Here is a 17,159-nt window from a genome sequence, read left to right on the forward strand (position 1 = left end):
GATCACGGAAGCATTTTTGCGTCTAGAAACAAGTTTCCATACCTAATTTCTTTCAAATTGACCAAGTTCTTCCTACATTTCCTTGTTCCAAGATTCGTCATTTAGAGCTTCATCAACCTTTTTAGGTTTAAGTTTTGACATAAGTGTGAATGCTTATGTTTGTTTCAAAGACGATCTTGTCTGCATTTATGCCTTCGGGTCTCCAAGGATAAAATCATTTGGAAAGCTTGCTTCGCCTCGCCATTCTCTTGGAATGACGGCAGCTTGAGGTTCTAGAGCCTCTACTTTTTCTGGAGTCAACTGATTTGTGTCAGTTTTATTCTACTACTGCGGGCTCAGTTTCAAGGGCAGCAGTCGACTAGCATAACATAAGTTCTTCTCCTGCATTGTCATTAGTAGAACTAGCGCCTTGATCACTAGGGTTAGTATCAATGAAAATAACATAAACAATTTTTTCAATGGGAAGAATTTGTTTATTGTAAACTGTAAAAGATCTGCTCATAGGTGCATAACCCATGAAAATACCTTCATTGCTGCGTGGGTCAAATTCCCGAGATTGTCCTAACCATTATTGTTAATAAAGCACTTGCTGTTACACCCTGGAACTTTGGGTTGCTAAGAGATGAAGGGACTAATGAGAGTTAAGGCAAACATGATGTCCCTACAAGTAAGAAGGGATACTTAAGAATCCCAACGTAAATTTTCAGAGAAGTTAAAGGCAAGGGAGGAATGTTCGTTAAATGGAACTTCACCGCAGTCCTGCAAAAGGAAGGTTCGACGGTCGCCCTTTGTACCGTAGAACAGGTCGACGCCACGTCGATGGCGCCGTAAAATTGAGCTGGAACAAAAACTACTCGACGTCAGTTCGACGGACCGTCCTTCTCACCGTCGAATGAGGAGAAATGATAGATTGTTCACTGGAAATTTGACGATATCGACGAACAGATCGACGCCCCGTCGATCCAATCGATGCTCCGTCGATCGCACCGTACATTACGGACGGGACTGATTTCATGAATTAATATAAGACCCTCCTCCATTTTCATTTCATTTCATCTTCCACTCTCTTCTCTCTAAGAACTCTCTAGAATCTTCTCCACCATTCTTCCACAAGAAATCAAAGGAAAACCATGGTCAACTACATCAAATAAATGAAATCAAGCTTGTGAAACCCATTAAAAGTTCATCTAAGCCAAGAAAACTCAAGAAGAGTGAGTTAGGGTTTTGGTGCAAGAAGAGGAATTCCTCTCAAAAGTTGTTCATCCATCATTAGGTGAGTTTTATGACTCTTTTTATATGGTTTGAGTGGTTGAAAGTTGAAACACTTCAATTGTCGAAAACTTAACAATTGAGTCATGAATGTGTGAATAGTAATTGGAGTGAATTATGAATGTTGGTGTGCTGTGATTGTGAAAATGTTATAAGTGACATTTAGACCATGAAATAGGTATTACATATGAAAAAACACGGTAACGAGTTATAATTATAATTGTGGGGAAATCTAAGGGAAATGGTGAATTGTGGTAAAAGTAGATAAGTGATGATTGTGGATGCTATATTGTGGATGTTGTTATTAACGTTGGGAGTTGATATAGAATGTGGGAAAAGTAGTATAAACAAAGGAAGTGCTGCCCAATTTTCTCTAGAAATAGTGAAATGTTCTTATAACCGAGTAACTACTGTTAATGCGATTCCTCTCGAAGGTTGAGGCGCGAGCATCAAAGGAGGACGATTGAGCCATAAGATAGTTGCACGACAAAGGTATGTGAGGCTAGTCCTTTCCTTTTATGGAATGAATCTTATGACCTAACTTTCTTTCTTCTCCATGAATCTCTTATGTCCCGAAAGGATACAAGCTGATAGCCCCAATTTGCTACTCAAGGTAATGAGTTAGAGTACAGAAGTTCTAAATGTTCATAAAATGATGTCATTATTGCTTACACTCACCTCATATACTCTTCCCTTCAATGTGAGGCAGGATGTTAATAAGTGCCCATAATGGAATCGGGGGATCACGACCTTACGTCACCCCGATATAGTGTAGTTGTTCTTGAGTCTTATGCATGTACTGTGATAAGCATACTATGATGAGCATGTATGATGATGATTACATAACACCGCGCCTATTTGGCCAGGCAGTCACCGCTAAGGCGGGCAGCTATACTACACACCATGGCCAACTGGCATGGGCCGACACCACTAGTGGGCGGTAGGAGATGATACCCCGGACACGGGAGGCCTGGACGCTGGCTAATGCTACTGAGTATCACACCGATCCAACATGGACGGGCAGCTTATATGACTATATATATATTTATGCATTTATGATATGATGATAATTATGAGTAAGTTAGCATGCATCACTTCCTTTTCTATGTGACAGTCAGATACCGATGTTCCTCATTGATGTTCCCCATTGATGTTCCCTTTATTTAATTGATGTGATATTATTGCTTATGCCTCTCATACTCAGTACAATGTTCGTACTGAAGTCCTTTTTCTTTGGACATAGTGTTCATGCCCACAGGTAGGCAGGGAGGCGATCTTGCCCCAGATTCGTAGGAGCTGTCAGCTGTTGAGAGCACTCCATTGTCCCGGAGGTGCTTATGGTCTTTCTTTTCTGTACATATATATTTTGGGCACGACGGGGTCTTGTCCCGTCCATATGTCTAGTACTCTAGTAGGGGCTCGTAGGTACATAGTGTGGGTGCTATGGTCTCACAAGGTTGCTACTAAGTGTATATATATATATATATGTGTGTGTGTGTGTGTGTGTGTATTTTATGTCAATGACTAAAAGGCTTGTGTATATTAAAGTATTTATATTTTCGAAGGAAAGATGATTTTCTTGTAACTTGAGTATAATATTGATAAAAGCATTATACGAGAGTGATAAGCAGTAGAATGAGGGGTGCTCGGTGACTATCCCCGGGTACTCATCGCGGCCCCTGGTCGGGCCGTGACACTTGTATCCAAACAAATGAAAGTAGCTTATATTTGGACATTTACCTTTCCATAGCTTATATGGTGTCTTCTCTAACACAGGTCTTAGCAGGCATCTATTCAATATATGACATGCAGTGCTAATTGCTTCTGCCTAAAAATGATTTAGCAATCCTTGTTCTAGAAGCATTGTTCTTGTAGTATCTTGAAGCGATTGATTTTTCCTTTCTGCAACTCCATTTTGTTGGGGAGACCTTGGAGATGAGAATGTTTGAGTGTAACCTTGTTTTGCACAGAATTCTTCAAAATATTTGTGTCACACCCCAAACCGAAGAGTCGTGACGAGTGCCCGACCTCTTCTGATCAAGCATTCCCACTTTCGAACCTCAAAATCACTGAACATTATGGTGACCCATATATGAATTTTAACTGAATTATACACTTTTGTAATAACAAAATAACCAACTCTGCACCAAGAAATTCAACCAACGTACACATATATGTGCAGAAGATAACAGTGCAAGCTGGCTAGGCCGCTACATGTACTGTATGACAAAAATAAGGGCCGATAAGACAACATAACTTTCTAACTACGTACACCTCCCTACAGACCTATATGGAACATAAACTGTAGAGGGGAAGAGTCAAGGCCTCGTCATACTCATATGTACAAATCAAAATAGCATACCAAAAGAAACTGCAGCTCCGAACCTGTTATATCCCGCGTTTTGTGCAATCGGACAATTCAAGACGATCGCGGGGAGACAACAAGCAAAGCAATATTTTATGTGTTTGACACACGAGTTGTTTATGAAAAATTTAGAAGTGAAGATAATGAGAATGGTTAAGAGCATAAAGGGGAATTCACGACATGACTCGTGGAAATATGGAGGAAGACGAAGGGCAAAATTGGAAGTCGGAAAAATTGTTTTCAAGAATTGCGAGAAGTTGCCCAAAATATAATTCGCCTTGAAGGTTTTTCTTTGGAAATTAATAGGCCCAACCGGCCATTAATATGGGCCCAAGCCCATGTGGGATTAAATTGTAGATTATAAAAGATGAATAAGGTCATCTTTATCACCTAAATGGTCTAGAAGATTCAAGAGAGCAAAGGAAAGAAAAGAGAGAGAAAACTTCAAGGGCCATCGGCCAAGCTCACGATTAACAAGAAAAATTGATAAAATCCCTCCAAAAATCAATTCCTACCAAGCAAAGGGTGCTTAACAAGGTAGAGTTGTTGTTGGAGCAAGAAAGGTTCAAAATCATCCAAGTTGCCAAGAGTTAGGCAAGTGAGAAGTTGAAGAAGAAAGGTAAATTCTAACCTTGTTTTATGTGTTATGCATAGATTATATGTGTTGTAGTAGGAAAAAATGGATGAAATTCGTGAAGTATAGGAATATAGTATATGGCCGTGTATGTACATATAGGTGTAGGAATTGTATTTCAATTGTTGTCAAGTGTTTGGTTGCTATTGTTGTAGATGAGATGTGGAAAATGGAAAAATTGAAGTTGTGTGTGTGCATGGTATGTCCGTGTAGTGTGTAGTTGCAAATGGCAGTGTGTGTGTGTGTTTGATGAATGGATAGTGAGCAAGTCTTAATTAGTATGCCGATCGTCGTGTTGTGGAGCTTATATTACAAGTAGAAGCATAATGAACTTAGTAAAATATTAGTAATTGGAAGTTTGTTTCGGAAGGTGTGGTGAATTGAATGTTATGTTCTTGCATGTATGAAACGTCATGATGTTAGAATGATGTTGTTGGACTATATATAAGGTTGTTATTGACTTTATGGGAGTTGGAAAGTGTTGAAGAAAGTAGTAAATTGATATAATGTATCGTGAGTCGAAAATGTGAATTGCTAGGATGATTGTTGATTATGCTAATAGTTTGGCCGGGTTTGAATTCCCGGATTGTGTTTGTCAAGAATTTGGTTATATTGAATGTCGAGGATGGTGTATTTACAGAGGAAATGCTGCCGAAATTTCGGTAGCCAATTGTTTCCTTAAGGTGTTAACTCTAAGTATGCTAATGAGAGTTTTGGTAAAAATGACCAAATCGCAGATTTTGACGAGATTGTGACTCGAATCTGGAGTAGCTAAAGGAGCGGAAAGAGGTATGTAAGGCTTCACCCTTCTTTCTATGGCGGGTACGAGTCTCGGGGACAACTCTAATCCCCGGAATCCGCACCTAAAGTTTTCAACTTTTCGTTCAATTGAATTGAAGTAAAAAGTGTGCAAAATGATGAAAAGACCTTCTAGACCCCTATAACTTACCTAAGTGGGACCCGATTACCCTAAGACTCATACAAGTAACGCTATGACACGTAATATGGGTAAATTGTGTACGCTACCTCATCCGGCCCGAGGTGGGCCCGTTACTCTCGGATCTTCCTATAATCTTGATTAACGTACTTGAAGTGAATCCAAAGGGGGCCTTTGATCCCGATTTCGTCACCAAGTGATAAGTACTATGACTACTCCAGCGGGAGTGTTTCTATGATGATAATGATAATGACAATGTCGGACAAGAGGATGTAGCTATGATAAGTACGACCGGAACGACTCTACGACTAAGCCAAGTACTTCATATAAACATGAAAGCGATAAACTAATTTTTGAATCATATTTATATTTTCTAGTTATAACTTTATTTTCTAAAATACCTAAGATTTAATTTTCGGTTACTGTAACACTATTTTCCGTTGATAGTTTCGCCTTAAAATACTTGTTCCTTCAAGGTGAGACAAAGCTATCACTAGCATTCCGTAATGTAATCGGAGGTCACCGATCTTATGTCACTCCGATGGATACATGATTTTCCTTGGCTCTCTTGTGCGCTTATATGACATATGTATATATATAAAATGGGTATACGTGTATGGGTATGTATATATATATATGACAAAGTAACTGTATATAAGACATGTGTATGCATAAAGGATGAGTAAATGTACGTGTATGTGGGGAAAAAGGGAAGGGCCACTGTTATATCACCACCTGATACAGGTGGATTCCATCCTGGACGCGGGATGCCCGGACGCGGGATATGGGATGAGCCGTACGCGGCGTCTGTATATATATATAATGTGTGATACATATGTGATGTAATATGTTGGGTCATCGTTGGGGAGGGGGTTGGGAGAGCCGATTGTATTCGGCATCTGTAATGTAAATGAAAGATACTGTCTACTGAATTGTACTGTTTTCTGTATACATGAATAAGGGACACCGAGGGGGTTGGGAGAGCCGATTGTATTCGGCGTCCGAAAACGTGAGTAAAAGATACCGTTACTGAAATGTACTGTTTTCTGCGCACGAGAATAAGTAATATAAAAATGTTGACTCCTATGCCTATGAAAAGAAACGTTCCAAAGACGAAAAGGGCAAGCCTATACGATAGCCCGCCTGAAAAGGGGCCTCCCTATGTACAGGTTACTTTCTTGCCCCATTAAACGGCCTATGGCTCCGTGATATTATTATTGATCGCACTCTATGTTACTGCTTGCATTATTTTCCATGCCTTACATACTCGGTACATTATTCGTACTGACGTCCCTTCTTATGGACGCTGCGTTTCATGCCGCGCAGGTCAGCAGGTATACGGACCAGATTCCTAGCGCCCTATCAGCAGCATTCGACAGCGCTCCAGTTGTTCCGGAGCCTTATATCATTGGTACTATTTTGTGTATATATTTTTAGGCGCGACAGTATGTATAAATGTACTATGTCTAGAGGCTCGTAGACAGATATACACAGTCAGCTATGTACAGTTTAATGTATTGTATTCCGAATGGTTCGCGTTCTGGTGTAACGCGATATTAGAAAGTTTACTGCAAATGTTAATGTTTAGAAAAAAACATATGGCACTGTTTATACAGGATAGCTAAGGGGTGCTCGGTACAAGTATCGGGTACTCGTCACGGCCCCTAGTCGGGTCGTGACAGAAGTGGTATCAGAGCAGTTCGGTCCTAGGGTTTGTCTACGAGCCGTGTGCAGTAGAGTCTTGTCTATAGGTGTGTAGCGCGCCATACTTATAGACAGGAGGTTACAGGGCATTTAGGAAATGTGACCTTCTTTGTATTCTGAAATCGTGCGATAGAGCTATGTTACCAGGCTTCCATGTTCCTTTTCTAAAACCGATGTTATGGTTTCAGTAATGCCGCCGAAGAGGAAGGCTACGGCGGCCGAGAAAGCCAAGGGGGTGGCGGCCCGCAGAGTTGAACGGGAGCCAGACGAAGAAGAATATCGCAATGAAGCTCCCCCTCACACTAATCCTGTCCCCCCTGCACCGGCAGAGCAGGGAAGAGCTCCAGCTCCAGTCCCCGCACCTCCAGTTCCACCGCCAGCAGTTCCGGGCCAGCAAGTTGCAGAGGCCATCCAATTACTAACCCAGTTAGTCGCCACACAGGCTCAGCGACGAGATGTAGACCCGGGAGATAGGGCGGTAAGTGCAAGAGCCCGTGACTTCATTACCCTGAAGCCGCCAGAGTTTTATGGGTCAAAACCAGAGGAAGACCCGCAGAGCTTTATAGATGAAATGCTGAGGACTCTGGGGATAATGCATGCTTCAGAGACAGAGTCAGTAGAATTGGCATCGTACAGGTTGCGGGATGTAGCAGTGTTGTGGTATAACAGATGGATATCCTCTAGGGGAGCAAATTCCCCTCCCCCGTTCTGGCAGGAGTTTACGGAGGCATTTCGACGACATTTCCTACTGCCAGAGGTTCGACGGGCTCGAACCGATATGTTCCTAAACCTTAGACAGGGAAACATGAGTGTTTGAGAATACTGTCTTCGTTTCAACTCGCTAGCCAGGTATGCCCCCGCCCTGATAGCTGATAGGGGAGACCATGTGCACCGGTTTGTAAGTGGGTTAGGGCCACATTTGGTTAAAGAGTGTTTGACTGCCTCACTGCAGGACGGGGTGACTATTACCCGCTTCCAGGCCCACGCCCAAAATCTGGAAGAGCAGTATCAGACACGGAGAGAGGAGAGCTATCCAGAGAGGGGTTCCAGAAAAAGAGGCAGATTTTCCAGGGCTAGAAGCGAGTATAGAGGGGGGCAAGCACAAGAGCAATCTAGGTATTCGGGCCAATCAGCGGCCAGTGCCCCACCTCGATTTGCGGATAGGGGGTTTGATCGCCCTACTTATTCGGGACCTGGTCAGGGTGCCAGAGCTTTGGGGTCCCAGTACAGAGTTGACTCCAGCAGGATGGGGCTTCCCCCACCACGATGTGCTCGGTGTGGCAAGCCACACTCTGGGCAGTGCTACCTAGACACCGGTGGTTGTTTTGCCTGTGGACGGACTGACCATTTTGTACGTGATTGCCCACTAAAGCGTGAAGGAGGCCAAACTCAGCCAGCCGGATCAGCGATCGGTTCGTCGTCGACCGTGCGCCCTCGTGGACAGACTTCTCAGGCTCCAGCGGGCCGCGGCCGAGGTAGGGGAGGAGCACCCAGTTCAGCCGGTCCTCCGCACCACCTATATGCATTGACAGGACGGAAGGATCCTGAGCCTTCTGCAGACGCGGCCACAGGTACTTTTTCAGTATTTTCTGTGATAGACGTGTGTTAATTAACTCGAATTTTATTTTTCCTATACTGTCCTCTGTATTACTGAACACGTTAAGAATTTGGAAATTTGGACGAAAAGTGGCCATACGCATAGGTAAAAGGCGAATACTGGAAATTGCAAAGGTCCGAACTGTAAATAAAGGAAAAGACGTGTTACGCGGACGTTTCGAAAACTGCCGAGACCCCAACTCGTTCCATATAATGCGACATAAGTAGTATGGGGAAGCAGAGGTAAAAATATTGACATCGAGACCTCGAAATGCATTAAAATTCCAGGGTTAAGCGTGCTCAGGTGGGAGTAATTCCATGATGGGTGACCCCCTGGGAAACATGCTGAAAATTTTGCAAATGCGGAAACAAGAGATGAGTGTAAAAGTAGGCAGCCCCGAGTAAATTGGGGTGTGAAAAGAGGTTATAAACCCCATACGAGCCATATAGGCTGAGACAGATTAAACTAACAGAAAAAGAAAAGCCATGATAACAGAAAGCCTTGGGAATGAAGGAGAAAAGTACAGGTGTCGCAGGATGGGACCAATATTGAGTCCACACTGACTAAGGCAAGGAATCCCTAATGTGGCGATGTACGGGAACATGTCTAGTGAGGGGATAGACGCAGCAGGCGCTACAACAAAGAAGCACAACTGTAAAGATCGCAAAAGGGCAACCTAAGCTTCTAAGACGGACATGCTAAGCGACATGAGGCATCCACAAAGGAGACCTCCCTGAAATAATATACTACGCTATGAGGACAGTTCAACATTCGAGGACGAATGTTCTAAAGGGGGGGAGGATGTTATATCCCGCGTTTTGTGCAATCGGACAATTCAAGACGATCGCGGGGAGACAACAAGCAAAGCAATATTTTATGTGTTTGACACACGAGTTGTTTATGAAAAATTTAGAAGTGAAGATAATGAGAATGGTTAAGAGCATAAAGGGGAATTCACGACATGACTCGTGGAAATATGGAGGAAGACGAAGGGCAAAATTGGAAGTCGGAAAAATTGTTTTCAAGAATTGCGAGAAGTAGCCCAAAATATAATTGGGCTTGAAGGTTTTTCTTTAGAAATTAACAGGCCCAACCGGCCATTAATATGGGCCCAAGCCCATGTGGGATTAAATTGTAGATTATAAAAGATAAATAAGGTCATCTTTATCACCTAAATGGTCTAGAAGATTCAAGAGAGCAAAGGAAAGAAAAGAGAGAGCAAACTTCAAGGGCCATTCGGCCAAGCTCAAGATTAACAAGAAAAATTGATAAAATCCCTCCAAAAATCAATTCATACCAAGAAAGGTTCAAAATCATCCAAGTTGCCAAGAGTTAGGTAAGTGAGAAGTTGAAGAAGAAAGGTAAATTCTAACCTTGTTTTATGTGTTATGCATAGATTATATGTGTTGTAGTAGGCAAAAATGGATGAAATTCTTGAAGTAGAGGAATATAGTATATGCCCGTGTATGTACATATAGGTGTAGGAATTGTATTTCAATTGTTGTCAAGTGTTAGGTTGCTATTGTTGTGGATGAGATGTGGAAAATGGAAAAATTGAAGTTGTGTGTGTGCATGGTATGGCCGTGTAGTGTGTAGTTGCAAATGGCCGTGTGTGTGTGTGTTTGATGAATGGATAGTGAGCAAGTCTTAATTAGTATGCCGATCGTCGTGTTGTGGAGCTTATATTACAAGTAGAAGCATAATGAACTTAGTAAAATATTAGTAATTGGAAGTTTGTTTCGGAAGGTGAGGTGAATTGAATGTTATGTTCTTGCATGTATGAAACGTCATGATGTTAGAATGATGTTGTTGGACTATATATAAGGTTGTTATTGACTTTATGGGAGTTGGAAAGTGTTGAAGAAAGTAGTAAATTGATATAATGTATCGTGAGTCGAAAATGTGAATTGCTAGGATGATTGTTGATTATGTTAATAGTTTGGCCGGGTTTGAATTCCCGGATTGTGTTTGTCAAGAATTTGGTTATATTGAATGTCGAGGATGGTGTATTTATAGAGGAAATGCTGCCGAAATTTCGGTAGCCAATTGTTTCCTTAAGGTGTTAACTCTAAGTATGCTAATGAGAGTTTTGGTAAAAATGACCAAATCGCAGATTTTGACGAGATTGTGACTCGAATTTGGAGTAGCTAAAGGAGCGGAAAGAGGTATGTAAGGATTCACCTTTCTTTCTATGGTATGTCTTAACTAAAAGATGTCGGGTACGAGTCTCGGGGACAACCCTAATCCCCGGAATCCGCACCTAAAGTTTTCAACTTTTCGTTCAATTGAATTGAAGTAAAAAGTGTGCAAAATGATGAAAAGACCTTCTAGACCCCTATAACTTGCCTAAGTGGGACCCGATTACCCTAAGACTTATACAAGTAACGCTATGACACGTAATATGGGTAAATTGTATACGCTACCTCGTCCGGCCCGAGGTGGGCCCGTTACTCTCGGATCTTCCTATAATCTTGATTAACGTACTTGAAGTGAATCCAAAGGGGGCCTTTGATCCCGATTTCGTCACCAAGTGATAAGTACTATGACTACTCCAGCGGGAGTGTTTCTATGATGATAATGATAATGACAATGTCGGACAAGAGGATGTAGCTATGATAAGTACGACCGGAACGACTCTACGACTAAGCCAAGTACTTCATATAAACATGAAAGCGACAAACTAATTTTTGAATCATATTTATATTTTCTAGTTATAACTTTATTTTCTAAAATACCTAAGATTTCATTTTCGGTTACTGTAACACTAATTTCCGTTGATAGTTTCGCCTTAAAATACTTGTTCCTTCAAGGTGAGACAAAGCTATCACTAGCATTCCGTAATGTAATCGGAAGTCACCGACCTTATGTCACTCCGATGGATACATGATTTTCCTTGGCTCTCTTGTGCGCTTATATGACATATGTATATATATAAAACGGGTATACGTGTATGGGTATGTATATATATATATATGACAAAGTAACTGTATATAAGACATGTATATGCATAAAGGATGAGTAAATGTACGTGTATGTGGGGAAAAAGGGAAGGGCCACTGTTATATCACCACCTGATTGAGCTGGATTCCATCCTGGACGCGGGATGCCCGGACGCGGGATATGGGATGAGCCGTACGCGGCGTCTGTATATATATATATATATATAATGTGTGATACATATGTGATGTAATATGTTGGGTCATCGTTGGGGAGGGGGTTGGGAGAGCCGATTGTATTCGGCATCTGTAATGTAAATGAAAGATACTGTCTACTGAATTGTACTGTTTTTTGTATACATGAATAAGGGACACCGAGGGGGTTGGGAGAGCCGATTGTATTCGGCGTCCGAAAACGTGAGTAAAAGCTACCGTTACTGAAATGTGCTGTTTTCTGCGCATGAGAATAAGTAACATAAAAATGTTGACTCCTATGCCTATGAAAAGAAACGTTCCAAAGACGAAAAGGGAAAGCCTATACGATAGCCCGCCTGAAAAGGGGCCTCCCTATGTACAGGTTACTTTCTTGCCACATTATACGGCCTATGGCTCCGTGATATTATTATTGATCGCACTCTATGTTACTGCTTGCATTATTTTCCATGCCTTACATACTCGGTACATTATTCGTACTGACGTCCCTTCTTGTGGACGCTGCGTTTCATGCCGCGCAGGTCAGCAGGTATACGGACCAGATTCCTAGCGCCCTATCAGCAGCATTCGACAGCGCTCCAGTTGTTCCGGAGCCTTATATCATCGGTACTATTTTGTGTATGTATTTTCGGGCGCGACAGTACTCGGCCCTTCCTATGTATAAATGTACTATGTCTAGAGGCTCGTAGACAGATATACACAGTCAGCTATGTACAGTTTAATGTATTGTATTCCGAATGGTTCGCGTTCTGGTGTAACGCGATATTAGAAAGTTTACTGCAAATGTTAATGTTTAGAAAAAAAAATATGGCACTGTTTATACAGGATAGCTAAGGGGTGCTCGGTACAAGTATCGGGTACTCGTCACGGCCCCTAGTCGGGTCGTGACAGAACCAAATGGAGCGCACTGACAACAACTGAGTGGATATCCTACTGCGCTAGGCTACTGGCATGACTACCTGAACCTGCGGGTATAAACACAGCGTCCATAGCAAAGGACATCAGTACGAGCACTGTACTGAGTATTTGAGGCATGGATAACAACATAATAGAGATATGAAAGGTAGCATGGCATAAGAGAGGTAACTTGTCATCTGAGAGAGTACAATATGTAATGCATAAATCTACAAAATCATATGTAAGTAAGCACATATATGTATATATATAATATAAGTGTTAGTGTTGCGAACGTGCAACCCGATCCGTAAATGTTAGTGTTGTGGAACATACAGCCCAATCCATATATGTTAGTGCCGAAGAACGTAAGGCCCGATCCATAAATATCATATTTTAGGGCCGAGGAACATACGACCCGATCCATAAATATATTATGCTAGTGCCGAGGAGCATACGACCTGATCCATAAATATATTATGTTAGTGCCGAGGAACGTACGACCCGATTCATAAATATATTATGTTACATATGCATAATGGAAATAGCATGTATGAGAGCCCAAATAAAACCTATAAATACATTGGAGTGACGCAAGGTCGGTAACCTCCAATTTTCATTATGGAAATATCATCAAGCATATATCTCACCTTGAAAGAACAAAATCATAAGATGAGATCAACATCAATAATTATAATCAATAAAATGGAACCCAGCTCAGTAATCTCATAATAACATTAAAACCATAACTTTGGAATCTCCAGGAATAGGACTATTACACCTTGAAAGATTCCCCATTTGCGTACAGTGAATAGACGAACGAGGAATACGAGTATACGATATTTTAATAAGAAAGGAATGACGTTTGACGACCCTAATTAAGATTTCAAAGGCATGAGATAAGAGAAGAAAGTTTGTCGAGAGAAGGCAAGGCATACGATGTGTATTGGAAAAGAATTACGAGTACCGAGTTAATGATAACTAAATGGTGCCTTGAAGAGGAGTTATAACGCCCCTTAGAATGTCAATGAAATGATAAACAAGTGCTAAGAAGGTTCCCTATAGGTTGGAGATGAAATAAAGTGGCAAGAAAAAGATCAGTGAAAGGATGAGTTATACGGTTGATTATACGGACCGTATAATGTTATACGGCCCGTATAATGGACCGTAGGATTATCACAGAATGAAGTTGCTGAAGGGTCGATTTCATGGTCAAATTATACGGACCGTATAAAATTATACGGCCCGTATAATGTGCCGTCAAAGTGACACAGAATGAGACGCTCACTGGAGCAGTTTTACGGTCAATTATACGGACAGTATAAATTTATACGGACCGTATAATTGTCCGTATAATGACGTCGGGACAGCTTTTGCATTTATAATATAATGACCCAAGTTCATTTAATTCATTCAATTTTCTCTCTCCACGACCCAATAGCTCTCTAGAACTTTCCAAACTCTTCCAATACAAGAATCCAAGTGAAAATTTAAGATCAACTTCATCAAATCCACAAAAGTAAGTGTGAGAAATGCATCAAAGTTCATCCAAGTCAAGAAATTTCAAGAGTGGTGAACTAGGGTTTTGGTGCAAGAAGAGTAATACCACTCAAGACTTGTTCCTACACTATCTAAGGTAAGTTTTATTGTATTTTCATGTTATTTAAAGTATGGAGAAGTGGAGACACTTGGATTGTAGAAAGATATAGGAAATGGGTCATGAAAGTGTGAATAGTGACATTGTTGAGTAGTAGTTGGAACGAATCATAAAAATGGATATGTTGAGATTGTAAATAGGTTATGAATGACATGTAGAACATGGAATGAGTATTATATCTGAAAGAACACGATAGTGAACTATGGTCATGATTGTGGATGAATTAAAGTGAAATTGTGAAATGAGGATAATATAAATGAATGATGCTTGTCGTTTATGATATTGTGAATGTTGTTTTGGGAGTTGATATAGAATGTGGGGAAAGTAGTAGAAACAAAGGAAATGCTGCCCAATTTCCCCTAAAAATAGCGACACGTTCTTATAGTCGATTGACTAACGTTAATGCGAATTCTCTCTTGAAGGTAGAAAAGTGACATTGAAGGAGAACAAGCGAATGATAGATTAGTTAAACGTAAAAGGTATGTGAGGCTAGTCCTTTGTTTCTATGGCATGAATCCGATGGTATGTTTCTATGGCATAGAGTCTATGATCATGAATATCTTTATGAGATAAGAGACATGTTATGAGTCCAATAATGTTGATGATAAGCTTGAGTCTAAAGATTCTAGAGTTCATGATATGACGTCCCTATAACGTTAATGATGTCGTAGATTGTATACACTCACCTCATACATCATTTCCTTCGAGGTGAGGCAGAATACCATTAAGCTAAGTATGTTATGCATTGTACACACTCACCTTATATACTACTTCCTTCAAGATGAGGCAGAATTCTTGTGAATGCTCCATAATGAAATCGAGGGATCACGACCTTACGTCACCCCGATAAAGTATAGTTATCCTTGAGTCTTCATGCATGTATTATGATGAGGATACTATGATGATCATATTATGACGAGCATATTATGATGCGCATATGATGATGATATTACACAATACCTATATGGTCGGGCAGATATACACACAACTATAGTGGGCAGCTTATACCCTGGACGCGGGAGGCCTGGACGCAGGCTAATGTTATAGATTATCACACTGATCCGATATGGACGGGCAACTTATACATTTATGCATATATGATATGATGATGAGTATGAGTAAGTCAGTATGTGTTATTTCTTTCATGAGTCACAGTCAGTTACAGATTGCTCTTTATTTGATACCTCCTCATTTCATTGATGTTTTATTATTGTTTATGCCTCTCATACTCAATACAATGTTCGTACTGACATCCATTTTCTTTGGATGCTGTGTTCATGCCCACAGGTAGACAGGGAGGTGATCCTGATCCAGACTCATAGGAGCTAGCAGCTGATTGAGAGCACTCCATTGTTCGAAGGTGATTATGATTATTCTTTTGTGTATATGTATATTTTGGGCATGGCGGGGTCTTGTCCCGTCCTTAAGTCTAGCACTCCAGTAGAGGCTCGTAGATACGCAGTGTGGGTTATATGGTCTCACAAGGTCACTACTGTACATATGCATATGTGCGTTGATGTGGCGTGATTTTACGCCACAATGGATGCTTTTCGGCTATAAGTTTTACTTGTTTTTGGGCAAGTGTATGTGATTTTATGTGGTTTTTATTATGTCTCAGGTAATACGAGGTCCCTAAGTCCTAAGTGTGGAAAAACAAATGAAAAACAGAAAAAAGTTGATCACTGAAAGCAACTGGACGTTCTGGAAATTTTGGTGGAAAATAACTCTGCGCGTTCGCGCTGGAATGTCACGCGTTCGCGCCCACGCGCGTCGGTGACTCTGCACGTTTGCGTTAGAAGCTCACGCGTTCGCGCTGAAGTAATAGAGGGATGCTGACGTCATCGTGGCGCGTTCGCGCGTCCATGTGGTGCGTTCGCGTTGAAGGATTTTCGGCCCAGTACGAACAGAACTTGGATTTTGACGATTTTTGCTATTCCAGTTCTTTTAAAAAGCTAACTGGGAGTATTGTAAAATTATCTTTTGCATTATACTCAAGTTTGGAGGCTAGGGTTCCTACGTAAATATTCTTTCTTTTATTTAATCCTTTCTTATGGGAATTTCTTAGTGACAATTAAGATTGTTACTCTTGTTGTGCTTATTTATTCATCGACATTATTTATATTCAAGTATGTTCTTGTTATTTTACTTATTCTTGTTCTTCAACGTGTCTCAAGGGAGTAGCTAACCCTAGGACTCACCCATTTATTTTGTTTGAAACTAGGAAGAGTAAAAACGGGATTGGGATAGAATAATTAACATGAATTTGGGGCATTAACCCTCATCTAATGGAAATTGACCTAGGAATAGGCGATACCACTTGTAGCCATATTCGGGTGTTCTTAATGCTCCTAATTGCTTGAGGGATCTTCAACTGGGTAGTCTAGTTAATCTTCGGGAGAAGTTAATTTAGAGTCATTATCCGAGGCTAAATAACATAAACTTGCTATTATTTATAATTCGTGAGATATATTGGATCGTTACTTGAGAAGTAGTTTCCTTTATTCCATTCTTGTTGCCATTGATCAATTTACTTGCTTTCTAGATTAGAATTTATATTTTCGCATTTTATCAAAACCTTATCAAAAACCACCATTGATGAGTTCGGTCTAGCTATTATTAGTGATAATTCCTAATCTGCTTAAATCGCCTACATATTGTTCTCTGTGGGATTTGACCCCAACCTTGTTGGGTTTCTATATTTGACAACGTCCGCGTTATGCCATTAATAGGTGTAATTTGAGCGAATCAAATTTTGGCGCCGTTGCCGGGGAACAATTGGCGTATTTTGGCTAATCTAGGAAATAAGCTGACTTGCTTTGAACCGAACCTGTGAATACTTGTATAGTTGTTTTCTGTGTGTTATTTTAATTAAAAACAAAATGGCATCTTTCCATGAAAACTTGTTTAGTGGTGATTTTTATTGTGAGCATGGCCAAATTGGTAAGTTCAAACT

Source organism: Lycium barbarum, chromosome 9 (genome assembly GCF_019175385.1).
Source record: "Lycium barbarum isolate Lr01 chromosome 9, ASM1917538v2, whole genome shotgun sequence".
NCBI classification, from domain to species: Eukaryota; Viridiplantae; Streptophyta; class Magnoliopsida; order Solanales; family Solanaceae; genus Lycium; species Lycium barbarum.